Source organism: Equus caballus, chromosome 2, assembly GCF_041296265.1.
Source record: "Equus caballus isolate H_3958 breed thoroughbred chromosome 2, TB-T2T, whole genome shotgun sequence".
NCBI classification, from domain to species: domain Eukaryota; kingdom Metazoa; phylum Chordata; class Mammalia; order Perissodactyla; family Equidae; genus Equus; species Equus caballus.
The window spans coordinates 24,710,063-24,723,198 of NC_091685.1; positions in this window are offsets into that span (position 1 = coordinate 24,710,063).

Here is a 13,136-nt window from a genome sequence, read left to right on the forward strand (position 1 = left end):
CAAGTTCACCTGAAGGTGTTAACAGCACAGCCTTGTGAAATGACTCTGACTTTGGAATGAGACAGACAAGTTCAAGCCCATCGGTGCCTTGACCTTGCTTTCTGTCACTGGGAAAACCACAACCTGTCTGAACCTTAGTTTCCTCCTCTTTAGAATGGAGGTAATGACATCTACCTTGTGGAATTGTTGTGAACGTTAACAAATACCAATATAAACCTCCTGACAATAGAGCTTATAAGCAGAAGTAATAATTATTATTATGCCATTTAGTTATGCCTAATGAAGATTTTTGGGTGCTTCCTGTTGGTTGTGGATCTGAAAGGCCTTCTCTCTAATCTGTCTCGTTTTCACTGACTATAGCTTGACTTTGTTTCAGAGAAGGGAGATGCCAAAAAGACTAAGCTTCTTCTACCTTATTTCCTCCCATCATTTAGTTTCTATGGTGTAGGATGCAGGAGCAATTGAGAGCATAGTGATTCAGATGGAGTTAGGTCCGAAGCTGGCTCTTCCTCTTACCTGCTGAGTGATCAAGCACTTTACTTAACCCTGCTCAGCCTCTGCTTCCTCCTCGTGATAAAACAGGGGTCATAACAATACCTACCTCAGGGCTGTTGGGATTAAAAGAGAGTGTCTGTAAGCACTCAGCACAGCAGCTGGCAATTAGTGGGTACTTGATAAGTGATAGTGGCCATTGTTATTACTGCTACAAACAGATTTATTGAGTACCTTATTGCAGACTTTCACTTTCATGTGAGTCCCTAACTGACTGGCTGAAAAGGATTGAAATTTGCCTGTAGCTGCCTGACCTGTGTAATCTCCACGATCGGGTGTCTGCAGGCCCCACCTACCTCTCCTGCTTTGCAGCCAGTTCCTGGCAGGAGGGCTCCCGCCCTGGGCAGCAGTTTTTCTTCCAAGAGTGTAGTTCATCTGTTCAACCATAAACACCTACTTGGTGCCACATATGTGGAGGGCGGAGAAGAAGACAGGAAGACCAAGATTCAACATTTAACATTTTTTCCTAAGTTTTCTTTTTATAGCAAACGTATATACTTCTAGTTTAAGAAAAATCCAGAAGCTAGGCATAAAGTGAGAAGTAAAATTCTCCTCAAAATCTTGTCCATTCACCTGACTGCCCTTTTCCAAAGATACCCACTATTCAATGATTGCTTGTGTAGCCTTCCGGACATTTTAATACAGCTATGTGCAAGTCTGTATTTTGTGCTTTAAACACAAACTGGAGTATTCTATATGAACAGTTTTTAGAGGAAATATTCTGGTTACCTTTCCCTGTCAGTATATAGAATTCTACTTCATTTTTAATGGTTGCATAATATTCCATTGAGTACTTCTTAATCACTTCCCTTCTGAAAGAAATATAGGTTGATTCCAGCTTTTCAGTATTGCAAATCATACTGCAATGAGCATCACTGTACAGAACATCTTTGTGCACTAATATCAATATATCTATAGGATAATTCCTAGAAGTGGCACAAAAAGACTGTGCCAAGCAGCAGGGTAGGCAGCATCCTCTTCTCCCACCTCCTCAATAAATTTTGGAATTTCTGTCCAATTTCTATCTAGTAATCTATCTATTTCTAAATCCTATTCAAATCCAAATCCTATCCTCAATCAATTTACTGTCTTCCTATCTTTTTAGTCTTCACCAATGTGGTAGATGAAATGGCATGAGATTCAACATTGAATAAGAGAGTCTATGCCCTGAAGGAGCTCACTGTTTAGTGAAGGAGACAAATACATAAACCAAGAGTTACCAGGTAGGGTGAACAGTGTTAGAATAGAGGACTACACAAAGAGCTGTGGGAATGCACAGGAAGGAGTGACAGACCAACTGCCGACATGAGTTAGGGAAGTTGGATCTTTGGGAAGTTGCGAGGTGGAGTGGGGGCAGGGCATTTAAACGTTGGGAGTTCAGCAGAGCTTGGTCCCATGCCTATACTCCCTCCTCCATGTTCACGGCTCTGGAATTTAGATCTCTAGCCCAAACTTCTGAGTTCCCAATCCAAATAGCCCATTGCATCCCTGACATCTCCATTTGGATGCCTCAGAGGCCCCTCAAACTCAGCATGTCCCCAGCAGAACTCAAACTGCGGCCACTAGCAGTGCTGCTTCAGGGCCCAGATGACTTTAATGAAACTCAGGTCTTGGGAGAAGCTCCTCTTTCAGGACCCAGGCCCGTTCCAGCACCTCAGAACTTAAGGAGACATCCCCTTTCAGGACCATGCCCCTTGCTTGCTTCACTCTAGTCCCGGGGTGCTCTGAACGTTCCCAGAGAAGGCACCTTTGGTGGGGGCAGTGGGCAGGGACAGAAGGGATCAGAGCAGGGCTGATGTGCTCAGTGACTTGGCCCCACTGCTTTGTCTGACAGCCGTATGTGAAAAGTCCCTAGAAGTGTCCCCAAAATACTTGAAGGGGACTTTGCAGGGACAACAACAGGAACTCAGGATTATTGGTCTTTGTGTGGCTTTGTTTGAATCCAAATGCCACTGAGGCCTGTGTGATATTTGGATTATAATAATCTTTTTTCTGCCTGTCCTTTCAACCAGAAGGTGAGCAGCTCATGGGCAGGAACCATTTCTATCTTTGTATAGACAGAGGCTGGAACAGAACAGGCATTTGATAAGCGTCTGTTGACTGAGTAAATATCTGCAAAATAATTAAACTCTCGTTCTCGCCGTTGCCTCTCCCACCGACCTGCTCTTCCTTCAGTGTTTTCTGTCGTAGGGAATGATATCCCCCACTCACCACGTAGCAGGAAATCTGGGAGTCATCCTTAACTTCTCTCCACTGCCTCACTGCTCTACCCCTGCCACATACAGTCCATGCCTAAACCCTGTTGTTGTTCACTTCATAAATGTTGCAAATCCCATCCGTGTTTCTCTATCTTCACTACCTCTGCGTCCATCTGAGGTGCCATAATGCCTCACTTGAACTTCTGCCGCCTCCGAACTGGTCCCCCACTTCTGCTCCTGTGCCTGCACCTTTCTCCATTCTCCACCCGGAAGCCAGCGTGATATTTTCGAAACACACGTTTGGTCATGTCTGTCTGTCTGCTTGTCTGTCTCTATCTTATACACACACACACCCACCCACCTTGTTAAACCTTTTTAGTGGCTTCCTTTTGCCCTTAGGATAAAGATCAAAATCCTTACCACACCTGACCCAGCCCTGCCTGCATGGCTAGCCCGGCCTGGCTTTCTTGCCTTATCTCATGCCATTCTCCTCCTCAGTTCCTGTGTTCTGCAACCCTGGCTTTTTCAGTTCCTCAAACAAGCCAGACTCCTGCCTCCCCTGGACTGCACACTTTCTGGTTCCTTCGCCTAAAACTCCAATCACTGCTCCCCTCCCTCCAATCCAGTCCCTCCCTGCCCCACCACCTCTTTTCTTTAGATACTGTAATTCCTACACATCCTTCAGATATATGAAAATGTCACTTATTCAGGGAAGACTTCCCAGATCCCCAGGGTGGGCCAGCTTAGCTCTCATTGTTACATGTTCTCGTGGCTCATTCCTAATACCTATCACATTTAAAATTTACTTGTTTATGTGATTATTTGAGTAACATCTACCTCTGTCACTTGAATGTAAGGCCCACGAGGGCAGGAACTTTGCCTGTGGTGTTTAAGCTTATGTCCCCAGCACCCAGCACAGTGCAGGCTGAATTGACTGATGAATAAAGATTGGTTGGCTCAATGAAAAGAAACAGGAACAGCACAGGCAGAGACATTAAAGCATTATAAAACTTGACATGGGTCCCTGAGATGGTAAGTCATGTAGTACGACCTGGATTGGGGATGCATAGAAAATGACAGGAGATAAGGTCCAAAAGGTAGACTATGTCTTGATGCTCAAGGAAGGAAGTAGAATGTCCATGGGGAGCATCAAGATAACATGGTCAGAGTTCTAGAGCAGAGAAGGAAACCGAATATGGAATGTAAATATGTTTTAATTTGCTTGCCTAATTTAAAAAAATTGAAATAGTTGCCAGTGCGTAAACGTTGGGAGATTTCACGTTACAAAAAATTCTGGGTTTCTAGTTTTTCTTGAAACATCAGATCTTCTAGAAACCCTGGGTTTGTACTCCTCTAAGCAATGATTAGCTTCCACCTTTAGAGGGCACTGCCTCTAACTCCCCAGGCATTTTTGCTACCAGCCTGACTCTCTTAAGTATTTGCGTTAGTGACCCAGTTTTAGAGGGATCATTCTGGTGGTGGAATGGGAGAAAAGATTGGAGCAGGGGGGGAAGGGCAATGGCAGCCAGAGGAACCCAGGGAGAGAAAGGAGTTCACATTGAAGTTGGAGACACTTAGACCCCAGGGACACTACATCTGGACTCAGTCATTCAGGCCTAGGCTTGTAGTGGAGGAGGGGGATAAGCTTCAGAGCCTAGGGTCCATCTTCCGCCATCAGAAGCTTTGTTTGGGCTACAGAGAAGATAAAAACCAAACAGGAAATCTGCTGTGATCCTGGCTCATCTGAGTGTAAATGAATGGAAACTTCGGAATTTTAGCAAGATAAATGCTACCTTCTTCTGAGCCTGCCCTTGCCCTCTCCATGTCCCGAATAGATAAAAGATGAATGAGACCATGGTCCTTACTATAGAGGAAATTGACAGTCTTTTCAGGGAGGAAGACATTTAAATAACTAAATAGTGCTAGATAATAGACTAGAGAAGCATTTATTCATTCAACAAATATATTTTGAGTGCTTACCATGTACAGACACTGTGCTAGGTGCTGAGGGTATAGTCACAAAGAAGAAAGATATGGCCTTTGCCCTTGTAGGGTTTATATCTAGGTGGTTTGGGAGTTCAGAATATGATGGAATTAATTCTTTTTTTTTTTTTTAAAGATTTTATTTTTTCCTCTTTCTCCCCAAAGCCCCCCAGTACATAGTTGTATATTCTTCGTTGTGGATCCTTCTAGTTGTGGCATGTGGGACGCTGCCTCAGCGTGGTCTGATGAGCAGTGCCATGTCCGCGCCCAGGATTCGAACCAACGAAACACTGGACCGCCTGCAGCGGAGCGCACGAACTTAACCACTCGGCCACGGGGCCAGCCCCGATGGAATTAATTCTTAAGGAGGTTTACATGGAATGGGAGTCCTGGAAGGCAAAGCATTTGAGCTGGGCATGGAAGGAAAAATAAAATTTTGCTAGGGCTTGGGTTAAAGCATAGAAGGTCCATTCTAGTCAGAAGAAAGAACAGGAAGAACTAGTGAGAATGTCTGAAATGTTTGAGGAATGGCGAAATATCGAGTTGGAGTGATTTTTGCAGAAAAGAAGGAAGCAAATTATTTAGACCCTAAGTTGCCTTTTAAACTAAATGCCATTGGATTTTTTTCTAGAAATTGAATTCTCTAAAATGGAACGATTTCAAAAATAACTAAAATGAGAACTGAATCCAGAGGTGGGAACACTGTTGTCCCAGTGTATAAGGTTTCACTGTAAAATAAGGTAATAATTTTAAATGAACATAACACTCCAGAGCTTACATGTTGAAATGAGAGGTTTTTGGATTGCTCTTTTCGAATTGTCTTCAGAGCCTAAAGTCCATTCTTTAGATTGTTATCAAAGGTGACAAATTTGTGTCCTTGAGGTTAATGTAATTTAGGGAAGCAAATAATTCAGAGCCAAAGTTAGTGAATAAGGTAAAAATCAAGTTGGGGGGAAAGATTTTGAGTAAAAAAAAGTAGGTGTGACCAAGGAGTAGTGAATTGAATTTTCTTGTGTAACTTTTAAAGTGATCTTGAAGTCAGTTCTAAAAGATGAGATCTCAAAATACTTTTGAGCAATGATGGCGCTATTAGTACAAGGGTAGACACACTCGCCCAAAGTGACTACTTCAAGGACAGCACTTGTTTCATTCATGCATGCATGCGTACATGCATTCGTTCAATAGATATGTATTAAATACCTACCTAACAGATGCCAAGCATTGTTCTGGGTGTTGAGGTAGGTGGTGAACAAGATTGACAGGGTCCTGCTTTTGTGCTGCTTTCTAAATAGGGGAGATGGATAATCACCAGGTAAACAGGGTAGAAAGAAGTTTTAGAAAGACAAAACAAGATAATGTGATAGAGTGACTGAGGAGGGCTGGGGTTGGATACTGTAGGTAAGATAGTCCAGGAAGGTCTCTCTGAGGGGATCCTGATGAGGGGGAGGAAGCCAGCCATGGCAAGTGCTGGAGGAAGAACACTCTAGAAAAAAGGAGCAGCAAGTGCAGGGGCTCTGAGGCAGAAACTGGTTGAGGGAATTCTAGGAACAGAAGAAAGGCCATCTGGCTGGAGAATAAAGTGAGCACACGGGCTAGCTACAGAAGTGAGGTAGGTGAGTTAGGTAGGATCAGAATCCAGTGTGGCCATGTAGGCTGTGGGAAGGAGTTTTCTCTGCCTGTTATGTAGAAATTGGAAGAAGAGCAGAAGCACAAAGACCAATTAGGAGGCTATTACAGTAAATATTCAACAAATATATGTTTTTTTAAACATCGGCACCTGAGCTAACGTCTGTTGCCAATCTTCTTTTTCTTTCCTTCCTCTCCCCAAAGCCTGCCCCCCCACCCAGTACATAGTTGTATATTGTAGTTGTGAGTGCCTCTGGTTGTGCTATGTGGGACGCCGCCTCAGCATGGCCTGATGAGCAGTGCTATGTCTGTGCCCAGGACCCGAACCGGTGAAACCCTGGGCCACCGAAGCAGAGAGCGCTAACTTAACCACTCGGCCACGGGGCCGGCCCCTCAACAGATATTTCTTTAGTGTCTACTATGTGCCAGGAACTCTGCTAGATGCTAGGGATATAATAAGATGTGGGTTCCTGTCCTTAGGTGGCTGATGACAGTGATAGACACAGATAAATAAATTGGTGATTGTCTTTCAGTGTGGTAAATGCTGGGACAGAGGTAAGCACAAGTTGCTGTGAGAGTCCAGAGGAGGGTCATCAGTCTGGGGGGTTAAGGAATGCTTCCTGGAGGAGGTGTCATTTAAGCTGAACTTGAAGGACCTCACGAATTAGCCAGGTGAAGGGCTAGAGAAGGCCGTCCTAGGCATTGAGAGGTCTTAGAGGGGAACTAGGACTTGGTGAGTTTGAGGACCCACAAGGAGTTTAGCATGGCTGGATCTTAAGCATATTTCCTGAAAAAAGAAATCAGTCTTAATTTTTTTTTTAGTGTAAGACTCTTGAGTTTGCATAGCAAAGGCATTCAAAGGTTTTTCAGCAGCAGAATGACATGCTTCAGGGGCCTGCCTGACTCTCAATTGCCTCTCTCCTTAATCTCCTCAAATCAGTCTTAATAAGAATCTATTGAGCTGTAACTTTGAACCTGATATTATACTCAATGTTGGAAACCACAAAGCATGCTGGTTGAACACCTCTGTTCTTTCCTAACCAGCTGAAAAAGAACAGAGGAGGAAAAATCACTACTCTTTGAGTATTGGAAAAGATCTACCCGGGAAACTGCATAAGACTACTTGGATCCTACCATCCGTGAGGCTGCAACCCAGGGGTACAGTGGAATAAAGAGACTTGGGGCCCGCTTTAAGCTTTTTTATAGACTCTTGAAAAATCCACTTTATCAAAGGATGGGACCAATCAGTTGATTTTATGCTTCAATAAGCTGACTCATTGCGTTTGTGCCTAACTTCTAGGGTAGTTGTGCGTAAAATGGATTCCTTCTTGGCACAGTTGGTCTGCGTTTCTTGGGGTGGTGGTGCACTACATGTGCAATCAGACTCTTTCCTGGGACAAGCTCACTAGGTACTTGTGACTTTCAGACACCTTATCTGATAGGACAGGCTGTTCCTTCTTCTCCCCCACAATACATTCCTTCCTAGGAACTTAGCACCACAGGAAAAAATTAGCCAACACCTGCGTGTATTCAGTTTATTTAAGTCTCACAACAGTTCTATGAGGCTGGTGCTGTTATTCCTGTGTTATAGTTGAAAAAATAAAAGCACAGAGAGGTTAAGTCACTTGCTCAAGATTATCAAGGATTTGAACCCAGGTAGTCTGACCCAAGAGCCCCAATTTTTAAACACTACACCATAGGTGTGACCGATTTAGGAATTTAAAGACAAAGATACAACCACAAACCCCTAAAATTATATAAATTGGTAAATATTGTCCTCTAGTTCTATAAAATTGGACATAACTATGCCAAATTCAGTGATTATACAGTGGTATCAATACAATGGCTACAAAACACGTTTACAAGCCATAAAAACACAATGTCTTTGTACCATTAAGTTGACCTAAATGAATTAATTTGTTCTTAAACTATTATAATATTAAGTTGCTATGATAAAGCTCATGTTAAGCAATTGTGCTTGGTTTCTTAAAGTTTATCAAGTCTTTTTGGGGGAGGGTGGCGAGGGAAGAGAATGATCCAACCTCCTAAAAAACAGTCTAAAGGAAACTTAAGTTGAAGTCTTTTCCTCTTGGTAAATTTCCCTATTACAAACACAGACTTGAAATCTTTCATTTATTTTAGAGCCCAACACCTATAATGCCTACTACATAATAACTATTACAAACCACAATTACTAACATTTGTTAAAGGACTTAGTATATGCTAGGCTCTATGAGAGCCCTTAAGTCGAGGAGAGAGGACTATGGTTATACCCTCTTTACAAAGAGGAAGAAACTGAGGCTCAGAGAGTTTAAGTAATTTTCCCAGATCACACAAGTGGTGAATTAAGGTTCGGAACTCAGGATTGTCTGATTTCAAAATCCAAACTCTTAGCCTACAAATAGTTGTAGAGATTTTCTCTAAGAAATAGATACTTATTTAAATGCACGAGAGTGATTATTATATTGAGAGTGTTTCTCTTACAATTTTGAACAAGTCAGACTCTCCCTTTCATCCCAAGCTGCTCCTCAGTTTAATCTAAGTTATCAGATTAAAATATGAAATAAGATGCGTTAGGGCCAGTTATCTTTCTTTCTTGACTTCAACAAAGGGCCCACCTGACACTTTGTTGGTGTATTACAGAGCCTATCATAGTTTTTGAATGCTGCAGAATTACCAGGTTGTCATTAGCAATGGTTCTTAATAGGAGATACAAAACATCTCTGTGAAAATGGCTGATATAGGCATAGTGGACACATTCTCCACTAGATGGAGTAACGCAATGAGAGCTGAGAATGAGTGATAATTAGGCATCAAATAGCATAGCAAAAACCAAGTATCTTAGGTGGGGTCTGCCCATATAACCTAAAAAGATTGTTACAGAACAAGAATGTTTTATTTTCTTGGTTTTGTTTTGATGAAAATGCAAGGTGTTGTCAAAGAACCAAAATATGTTTTTCATGGAGAGATGGTAAAGCCACCAGCAAAAACTTCCAATTCGTATGTCACATCTTAAAACAAACTCTGGATGGCATAGAAATGGCTTAGAGAATCACAGCCAGGTAATTCCTGAGAATGCCATCTAGGAGACAGCAATCTGCAAAGTCAGGGTGATATCAAAGGATGTGGTGTATGCCTTAAACAAGGAACCAATATATGGTGCTATCTTATTCATCCCCAGAATGCAAGGGTCCAGGGGGGAAGTGGGAGTGATCGTTTGCACAATTGTACTTGACAACTCACCCATGGAATTTTTTCTTTTTGTCCCTGCAACTTTGGGTTCAGTGGGTTTGGAGGTCCTATTTCCCAAGGAATGCTTCCTCCGGGGAACACAGACATACATTGGTTCCATTATATTGGAAGAAGCTGAGACTTCCCCCTGGTCATTTTGGGCTCCTCATGCTATTGAGTCAGTGACAGAAAAGGGGTTTACAATATTGATTCTGATTATTAGGTGGAAATTAGGTTGCTGCTACCAACAGGGACAAGGAGAACTCTGTTTATTCCCAATGGATTCACCAGGATACCTCCTAGTACCCCTGTATCCAATAACCATCAGTATAAAACTGTAGCAAAGCAATAAAGACAGGACCACAAAGGGCATGAATCCTGTGGAAATGATGGTTTGGGTCATTCCACCAAGCAAATAATCCCATCCAGCCAACGTGCTGGCAGAAGTAAGGGGAACTTGGAATAGATGGTGGAAGAAGACAACTATGAGAACCAGTTGAGCCTCATGACCACCTACTGAGGCAGGGTCTGTAGCTACTGTGTGTATCTTATATTGATTTTTTCCTCCTTCTTCCCCACTTCTTTACTATCTGGCATGAAAAACACTGGTGGTGGCTGACTTTACAGTTCAGGCTCCAGATGGAAGAATAACTGAGCTGACATCACTTGGCTATGATGTAGTTGGTAACTGATGGACTTTGTGCCTCCGTATGTTGTCCATCCCCATCCATTCTCTGCCCTTGTTTGCTCTGTGCTCTGGGAAGCTAAGCTCCCTGGACTGTATCACCTGGGCTCCTTGCTCACTTGGGTTCCACCAATGGGAGACACTAACAAGAGATTGGACGCAGAAGGAGAGAGATTTTCGGGTTTCCTCCGGCCCTGTGCTGCATTTTCTTATTTTCTGGCAGTAGCTGTTTCCTTCCAAGACAACAGCTCCTGTCAAGAGTCCTTCTTCCATGGCTTGGGGTGTCAGGGGGTTCAGGAAACTCTCTTCCCTCCCCTTTGCCTCTTCAAGCAAGCATGGTAATAACTTTTGCTGTTGCTAGCCCCTGGCTACCTCGCCCTCCCTTTTGGTTCCTTTAACCGCGCCTGCACTTCTTGAATAGTCCCTTCATTAAAGTTTCTTGAATCATCTGCGTTTAGTTCAGTTTCCTGCTGAGACTGACTGATGGATCAATCATTAAAGGTGAGATGCAAAATTCTCAAAGTAAATCCGTTTATTATTTAAAAATAAATCAAGCCCTAAAACATATTAAGAAGGATGAGAGATGAAAGTTAAGTCATTCTTTACTAAACATTTATGGAGTACTTCATTAGGTGCAAATTAGGTGTTGGGAATGTCGAAATTAATGTCAGTTGCTGCCCAGAGCACAAGCTGAGCGGGAGGCGGAGTTGTACGCAAACTGCGCGGTGCGATGAGTGCTCTGTAAGAGACGGTCAAAGTGCTGTGGAACAGATTTGAAGTTTACTTCCTTATTTCATACCTTAGATTTGTTTTAATCTCCCTGTCCCTCGGCTCATAAAATGGCCACTTGGGGGGCATGTAAAATCTAAGAGAAACACAATTATTTAAAAAAGACTACTTTCATATTCTATCTTAGGATAGATGATTAACTCCCAATGTGACAGAAAAAGATCTGGAGGGGTACCCACCAAAGTGTTCCCAGTTGTTGGCTTTGAGAAGTGGGAATAAGAGAAAAATTTTGTCATTACTTTACACCTTTCTAGATCATTTTAATTTTTTTCAATTTTTAACTTGACATATAATTAAATATGTAGTATAAATGAAAGAAAGAAAGGAAATCATGCTTATGACAGACCTCAGAGAGGAGGATATTGATACTTAAAGATACTTAAAGAATGAGTAGGAGGAAGTCATGGAGTAGAGAAAGGGGAGAGGACAAAACATAGTCACAGACTATCTTATCCTTGTTTCAGTTTGTTGTAGTACTTCCTTCACATCTGCCCCTGTAAATTAATTTATTGATAGCATCTTGTCAGAGAATAAGTATGTGTTGAGTCTGTGCTGTATGCCAGTGTAACAGATACCAAGGCAGTATAAGTTAGAATCCTGCTCTCAAAGCATTTACAGTCCCAATGGGGAGTTAAGATACTCCCAGAACAGTTAGAGACAGCCCATAGTTAAGTGCCAACGGGTTTGGCCCATGAAAGAGCGGGAAAAGCTGAGTACACTGCCAAGGTTTGAGCCTGGGAGCCTTGGAACAGTGATGCCATTTATAAAAATGGAAAGTTGGAAAAAGAGAGCTGCTTTGAAAGCAGATATACCTATAGTGAAATATCACAGCCTATGTAAATTAATCTTTGGCTATGCAAATGAGCAGGGCTGCATAAGTAATATTGGGACTGCAGGGTGCCAGGAACTATAATAATCTTTACCTTTTATTGAATGTAGACTGGGTGCCAGGCACTGTGCAAAGTCATTTGCATACATTATCATTTAATTTTCACAACAACTCTATGAGACCATTATGACCCCTATTTTTCAGATGAGAAAAGTGAGACTTAGAAAGATTGGGTCATTTGCTAAGGCCTTACAACCAATGGGAAAGTGACAAATTAGGATTTGAATGCAAGTCTGTACAACTCCAAATCAATATGATACTATGACACGATGTTGTGTCATCCAGGAGGATGTAGGAGATACCAACTCTGCCTTCAGGTATAAGTTGAAGGCATAGGCAGGTGTGCCAGCAGGCATTGACCAACTCCTCGGACAAGCAGCTCTCCACCACCACCACTATACCAACGTCATCACAGAAAACTCGAAGAAAGTGATAACTGTGTACTGGAGTGGGCAGAGAAGGCTTCAAGAAGGAGTTGAGTTTTGAGCCAGCTGTTAAAGGATGGATCGAATTTGAATAGAAGAGGAAATGGCAGTCCAAGCAGAGGAGGCTACAGATGAAGGGAGAAGGGATGGACATGGATGAGGCATGCATGGAATGGAAACTCTGGATTGGGGCCTGATGGAAAGTCAAATCTAGAAAATCAGATGTGGAAGGACTTGAATGCCCTCAAATCTGGTGTAGGAAGGAAAAAGTCTTAATAAGATTTTGAATGGATATGGGAGGGTGGTGGAAGGAGAAAATCTGGCATACTTTTTTTTTTTTCTGCGTTTTGTCCCCAAATCCACCCAGTACATAGTTGTATATATTTTTTTAGTTGTGGGTCCTTCTAGTTGTGGCATGTGGGACGCCACCTCAGCATGGCCTGATGAGCGGTGCCATGTCTGTGCCCAGGATCCGAACCAGCGAAACCCTGGGCTGCCGAAGTGGAGTGCATGAACTTAACCACTCAGCCACGTGGCCGGCCCCTGGCATGCTTAACATGATCTTTTTAGGTAGGCTGCAATATTCAGGATGGATTGGAATTAGCCATTTAAACTAGATCAGACCTGGGATGATATTGGTCTAAAGTGGCAAGAGGGAAAATGGAAAAGAAGGAGGTGGATGTAAGAAATGTTTCGAAGGAAAAAATAGGGATGCTTGGCAACTGAGTGGATTCAGAAAGAGAAGAAAGGAAATAGAC